This window comes from Vigna umbellata, chromosome 3, assembly GCF_029865625.1.
Source record: "Vigna umbellata cultivar VRB3 chromosome 3, Vumbellata_1.0, whole genome shotgun sequence".
NCBI lineage: Eukaryota > Viridiplantae > Streptophyta > Magnoliopsida > Fabales > Fabaceae > Vigna > Vigna umbellata.
The window spans coordinates 6,383,051-6,389,285 of NC_142167.1; the positions used below are offsets into that span (position 1 = coordinate 6,383,051).

General features: G+C 35.7%; 1 pseudogene; it reads right to left on the reverse strand.

The window, feature by feature from the left end:
• Positions 1 to 330: 330 nt before the first annotated feature.
• LOC124840382 (serine/threonine/tyrosine-protein kinase HT1 pseudogene) lies at positions 331 to 1,251 on the reverse strand (annotated as a pseudogene).
• Positions 1,252 to 6,235: the final 4,984 nt, after the last annotated feature.

Sequence of the window (6,235 nt, forward strand, 5' to 3'; positions counted from 1 at the left end):
ACTCTTCTTTTTTTCTAATTACAATGGAACTGTTGTACCACAAATTACAAAAACCAGGTCACTACTAAAGCACATGACCAACTTTATGAATACAACCAAAAGCTCATTCTATAGATGACAATGAGCATAGCTACAAGATCTGTGCAACACAATTATGTTCCTTCTACGTAAAAAAGATAAAGAAAAAAGATTAATCTTAGAGGTAGCAGTTTCTATACTCCATTATAGATCAAGTCACGTCTCTTTCTTTCCAAAAAAGAGTAACCCATTAATGTAATTTTTACACTGAATTACTGATCTGGAAATGAAAGAAGTTGTGACTTTCCTTTGTTAGAGAAGAATGTCTTTGATCATTTGCTCCAAAACTCGAACAATCTGACAGAATTCAAGTCTCTTCTGTGGTTTCAATGCCCAACATTGATTGATCAAATCTCTCAAACTTTGTGGGCAATGTGTGGGAATAACAGGCCTTGAATTCCTATGAACTACTGCAACAGCAACCTGAACTGGATTCATGTCCTCAAATGGCAGTGTTCCACTCACCAACTCCCACAAAATAAGCCCAAAACTATACACATCAACCTTCCTCCCATAGCATTTTCCTTTGATCATCTCTGGTGCCATCCAACGATATGTTCCCCTCAATGAGTCACACTTTGAAGCCACACAAGCAACGCCAAAATCAGCAATTCTGAGGTTACAGTTATTATCTACAAGCACATTCTCAGGTTTAAGGTCTCTGTGAATGATGCCTTGTGCATGCACATATTCCATTCCACGAGCAATATCCAAAGCAAAAAGTATGACCTTCCTGAGAGAGATTGGCTTCGACTCCAACGTGTTCAAATGTGCCCTCAAAGAACCGTTTTGTTGATACTCCGTGAGAATGTAATAAGAATCAGAATCTCTGCATGCTGCTATGAAACTCACCACATTCTGATGGTGCAGACGAGGTAGATGTGCGACTTCTCTCAAAAACTGTGTCTCCAAAAGAGATCTAAGGTTTCCATCTTCCTCACATTCTCCTACCTGGAAAATTTTTATAGCAACTTGTTGCTGCTTGTATATGCCATGGTAAATTTTACTGTGAGCACCGTGAGAAAACCTGTTCCCGATGAAGAGATCAGAAAAATCAACGTTCCATTCTTCTGCAATTCTCGTGGCAGTATCTCTTGTATTGGTGTGGTGAAAGCATTTTGTCAATGGCCATGATGATGATTCCTTGCGGTTCTTGCACTTACCCTGCAACATGATTGATAACTTTCCCATGATAATCTGAGAACAATGGTTCTTGTGATTTTGATGAACCGAATGACTCATTCAAACTTGCATATATATAGTGACTCTCTTTTATCTTTTTATCTTCTCTTCTTTTAATCATAAATTGGATAGGGTTAGTTCCTTGTTATTCGGATCTAATCAAATAATGTTTCTAACTTGCATTGGAGTTGATGATGAACAAGTGTTTCGTTTCCATAGGTAGAAAAAAAAAGGAAACATGTTTATTATGTTATCATCAGATTTATTCTCAGCTTTTAAAGCTACGTTCATTACTAAATTTGCTATCAATTCTTTTAATTATCTTGTCATTTTCCTAAAATAAATACTAAAATTATTTTACAATAAATTTTACTCATCTTCAATCCAATATCTCAAAAATATTATCAATTTTCAATTTACAATATTCTTTACTAAATCAATTATAACTTCCACCTAGAAAATATAGTATTAGAATTGGTAGGTGTATTAAGAATAATGAAACCGATTATTTTATTTTAAAATAATTTTATAATATGTATAGTATGATATTTGGGTCGAGCGGTTAAGATAATTAGCTGATCGGTTAACATCATATATTGAACCGTAATTTGGTCAATAAATTAGTGATTTATATTAAAGTCTCGTGGCAGAATCAATGTGTTAATGGACCGATAAGTAATTAGACTATTAATCTAGCCCATAATAGCAAGATAATCAAATATGAGTAAAAGATATTAGTAAGTTTTTTTATCTGCAACCGAATCTAAAGATAAGTCTGTTTTTATTTTATAGGGTCTGAAATGAGTTTAGGATCCATGGATGAGTTATAAATATGGGTCATCATCTTTACGTGAATTTTCATCAACAAGTATTTTAAAAATATGAATATTTCATAATGAAAATAAAATAATAAAAAATCTGTAAATCTTATATTATTTCATAGCATCTGTAAATCTTATATTGTTTCATAGCATCTGCAAATCTTATATTATTTAGCATTGTTTGAATTTTACGATAAACCACCGCAAAATCTAAATATCTAATTGATAACAAGTATTTTATACAGATATTGAAAATATATATAATATAATGTATAACTATAAGTATCGGTGCAATTCATAATTGTTATAACTGAAACATTTATTTATTATATATGTTATTTAATAGTTATATAACTGCTTTGGAAGCTTTGCCCCGTCATCCAGGTTCCTCCGCTGAGCACTGTGTCATTTTTTCTTCTTGTTCACCATCTCTGCGTCAGCAAGCTCGACCAATGTGAGCACCACACAAACACTCTTCCATTATCATCTTTCAAGGGTGCTCTCAGAACCTCAATTCCCCCATAAAGGTCACAACTCTATTCAAATCACGATCTTTTCTCCACAAGGGAGTTGCCAATTATTGGTGTCATTGACGGATGCACCAGCCTCCGCGTCATCCGTCGCGCCGGTCGGTTCAGCCTCGCCGTCGTCCTCCACCAACATCGGCATCTAACATTCCCCAAATAAAATCAATAACCCTAGGGGTATAACGTGGAAGACACAGTTCCACGCCAACCAAGCCTTTGACATTGCAGGATCCTTTACCAAATAAAGGATGGAAGAGGAATTCTACCTCTCAGCCCTATAATTTTTTCTCAAAAACTATTAACGTTATTATCTTTTAAATGTTCACTGCAGGGACAGTGTTGGATTAATAGAAGAAAAAAGAGGCAACGAGAAAATGAAGAAGGAAGACTGTGGAGAATTCCTTAATTCTGGAAAAGGATATTTTATTCAATATATCTCAGATACATTTATAATGATAAAATTGAAAGCATCCACGTAGCAATAGCAGTTTTCAGAAACCACGTAGCAGTAGCAGTTTCCAGAAACGAGACTTGCTCCTAAAGTGTAGCAACTAATAAATTAAAATAAATTGAAATAAATTAAGGCAGTTATAAAAAACAAGTTTTAACACTCCTCCTTGTTTTTTGAACTGCAAATTCCAATCTTCTCTCTTAAGAATTCAAATTTGTTGATTGGAAGTGGCTTTGTAAACATGTCAGCCAATTGATCTTCAGATTTGCAGTAAACTAAGTTTACTTCTCCATTTTGCTGCATCTCCCTCAAAAAATAGAGCTTGATGTTGAAATGTTTAGTTTTTCTGCCTGATTGTCAATATAAACTTCAGTTTTATTCTTCTGCTGAATATGTAAATCACATAAAATCTTCTTCAGCCATAAAACTTGATTTACAGCTGCTGTTGCTGCTATGAATTCAGCCTCTGCAGTGGATTGTGCTACAATCTCTTGCTTCTTTGTACACCATGAGAAAAAACCTGAGCCTAGGCTAAAACAATATCCTGAAGTACTTTTCATATCATCAATGGATCCAGCCCAATCACTATCAGAAAATCCATACAGCATGAATTCTTTACACTTCTTAAATTTAACACCATAATCAACAGTGCCTTTTATATATCTCAGTATTCTTTTTGCTGCTCTTAAATGCATTTCACTAGCACAATGCATAAACCGAGATAAGAGACTTACAGCAAATAGAATGTCTGGCCTTGTTGCAGTGAGATACATTAGACATCCAATCAAGCTCCTAAAGTATCTTTCATCAACTTTATCAGTTCCATCTTCCTTTGTGAACTTTTCCCTTTGATTCATCGGTGTGCTAATTGCTTTGCACTCCTCCATTTGAAATTTCTTCAATATTTCTTTTGCATATTTTCTTTGGCAAATAAAGACTTCATCCTCACTTTGTTTGATCTCAAGTCCAAGAAAATAGGACATGAGACCAAGATCCGTCATTTCAAAGGCTTGCATCATTTCTTGCTTGAACTCCTCAACTAGCTTTGTGTCATCTCCTGTCACCAAAAGATCATCAACATAGAGAGAAACTATGAGAAGGTTATTTCCCTTATGTTTCACATAAAGAGTGGACTCAGATAAGCTTTTTTTGAAGCCTATGTTCAATAGGTGATCATTTATCCTACTGTACCAGGCCCTTGGTGCTTGTTTTAGGCCGTATAGGGCCTTTTTAAGTAGATAAACTTTATCTTCTTCACCATGCTTCACAAATCCTTCCGGTTGCTCCACATATATTTCTTCTTCTAGAACTCCATTTAAGAAGGCTGATTTGACATCTAATTGGAATATTTTCCAGCCCTTTTGCGCAGCTACAGTTAGCACCAATCTGATTGTATCTAATCTAGACACAGGAGCAAAAGTGTCAGAATAATCAACACCAAAAATTTGTGCATACCCTTTAACGACTAGTCTAGCCTTGTATTTGTTGATTGTGCAATCTGCATTAAGCTTTGTTCTGAAAACCCATTTGACTCCAATGACTTTTCTGTTTTTAGGCCTGTCAACTAGTTCCCACGTTTTGTTTTTCTGTATCATAGACATTTCCTCCTCCATTGCAATTTTCTATTTTTGGAGTTGTAGTGCTTCCTGACAACTAGCAGGTTCACAAATGGCTACATTACATCTTTGATAGATATCAGTCAATAGCCTTGTGCCCCTAATTGGAGGTTCATCTTCCAATTCATTCTGCAACAACTCTGTGGTTTGCTCTCCAGGATGATCATCTTGTATATTGTGAAAGGATTCAGTTGTGCTTTGTGAATTCTTCCATTCCCATTGCTGCCCTTCATTGAAATGCACATCTCTAGTGATAGTCATCTTTCCGGTTTGAGGATGATAAACTTTGTAGGCTTTCGAAATTGTACTGTATCCCACAAAGATGCCCGGAATTGCCTTTTTGTCAAGTTTATCACGCTTAACCTGAGGAACATGTGCAAAACAAACACAACCAAATACTTTAAGAAAGGTTAGAGAAGGCTTATATTCATACCAGGCTTCAAATGGAGTTTTGTCTTTCAAGGCTTTAGTTGGAAGCCGGTTTTGCAAGTAAACTGCTGTATTAGCAGCTTCTGCCCAAAATGTTTTAGGTAGCTCCTTCTCATGTAACATGCATCTAGCCATCTCCATTATCGATCTGTTTCTCCTTTCACTAACCCCATTTTGTTGAGGAGTGTAAGGAGTTGTTAATTGATGCTCAATCCCAGCTTCTTCACAGAATTGATTGAATTTGGTTGATGTATATTCCTTCCCATTGTCTGACCTTATAAATTGAATCTTGTAGCCACTTTGAGTTTCTACCATTTTCTTGAATTTCATAAATACTCCAGCCACTTCATGCTTGAATTTCAAGAAAAATATCCAACACATTCTTGTAAAATCATCTATGAACAGAACAAAGTAAAGACTACCTTGTAGTGATGGTGTTCTTTGGGGTCCTGCTACATCAGTGTGAATTAGTTGCAACTTTTGAGAGGCTCTCCAAGCTGATTTGGGAAATGTCTTCCTGTTTTGTTTACCAAATTGACAAGCATTACAATTTGGCAAATTATCAGAAAATATTGGTACACCTGTTGACATGTCATTCTTCTTTATTTTTAACATTCTTTCAAGGTGACAATGACCAAGTCTCTTATGCCAGAGTTCTGTAGGACTGAACTGAGTGTAATAGGCTGTCTGCTCCTCCTCTGTTGGATCAAATGAGAAGCTTTTACCTCTCATTTTAATTTTTAGAATTTCCCGGTCAGCAATGTCATAAATAAGGCAATGTTGATGTTCAAAGGACACTTTAAATCCCTTTTCCATCAACTGACCTACACTTAGCAAATTTTGATCAATGTCAGGTACATAAAGAACATTTGAGATTGTTATTGTACCTGTGCTCGTTGAAATTACTATGGTTCCTTTTCCTTTTGCAGAAATATAGCTACCATTTCCTATTCTGACTTTCGAGACTTTAGTGGGCTTCAAGTCCTTGAATAGAGTTTTGTCATATGTCATATGGTTGGTACACCCACTGTCAACCAGCCAGCATTCTGAGTTGCCCCTTGCTGAAAAACATGCTGCAGTAAAAATGTGATCTTCTTCGTCTTGCTCAACAACTTGGGCATTGGCTTCATG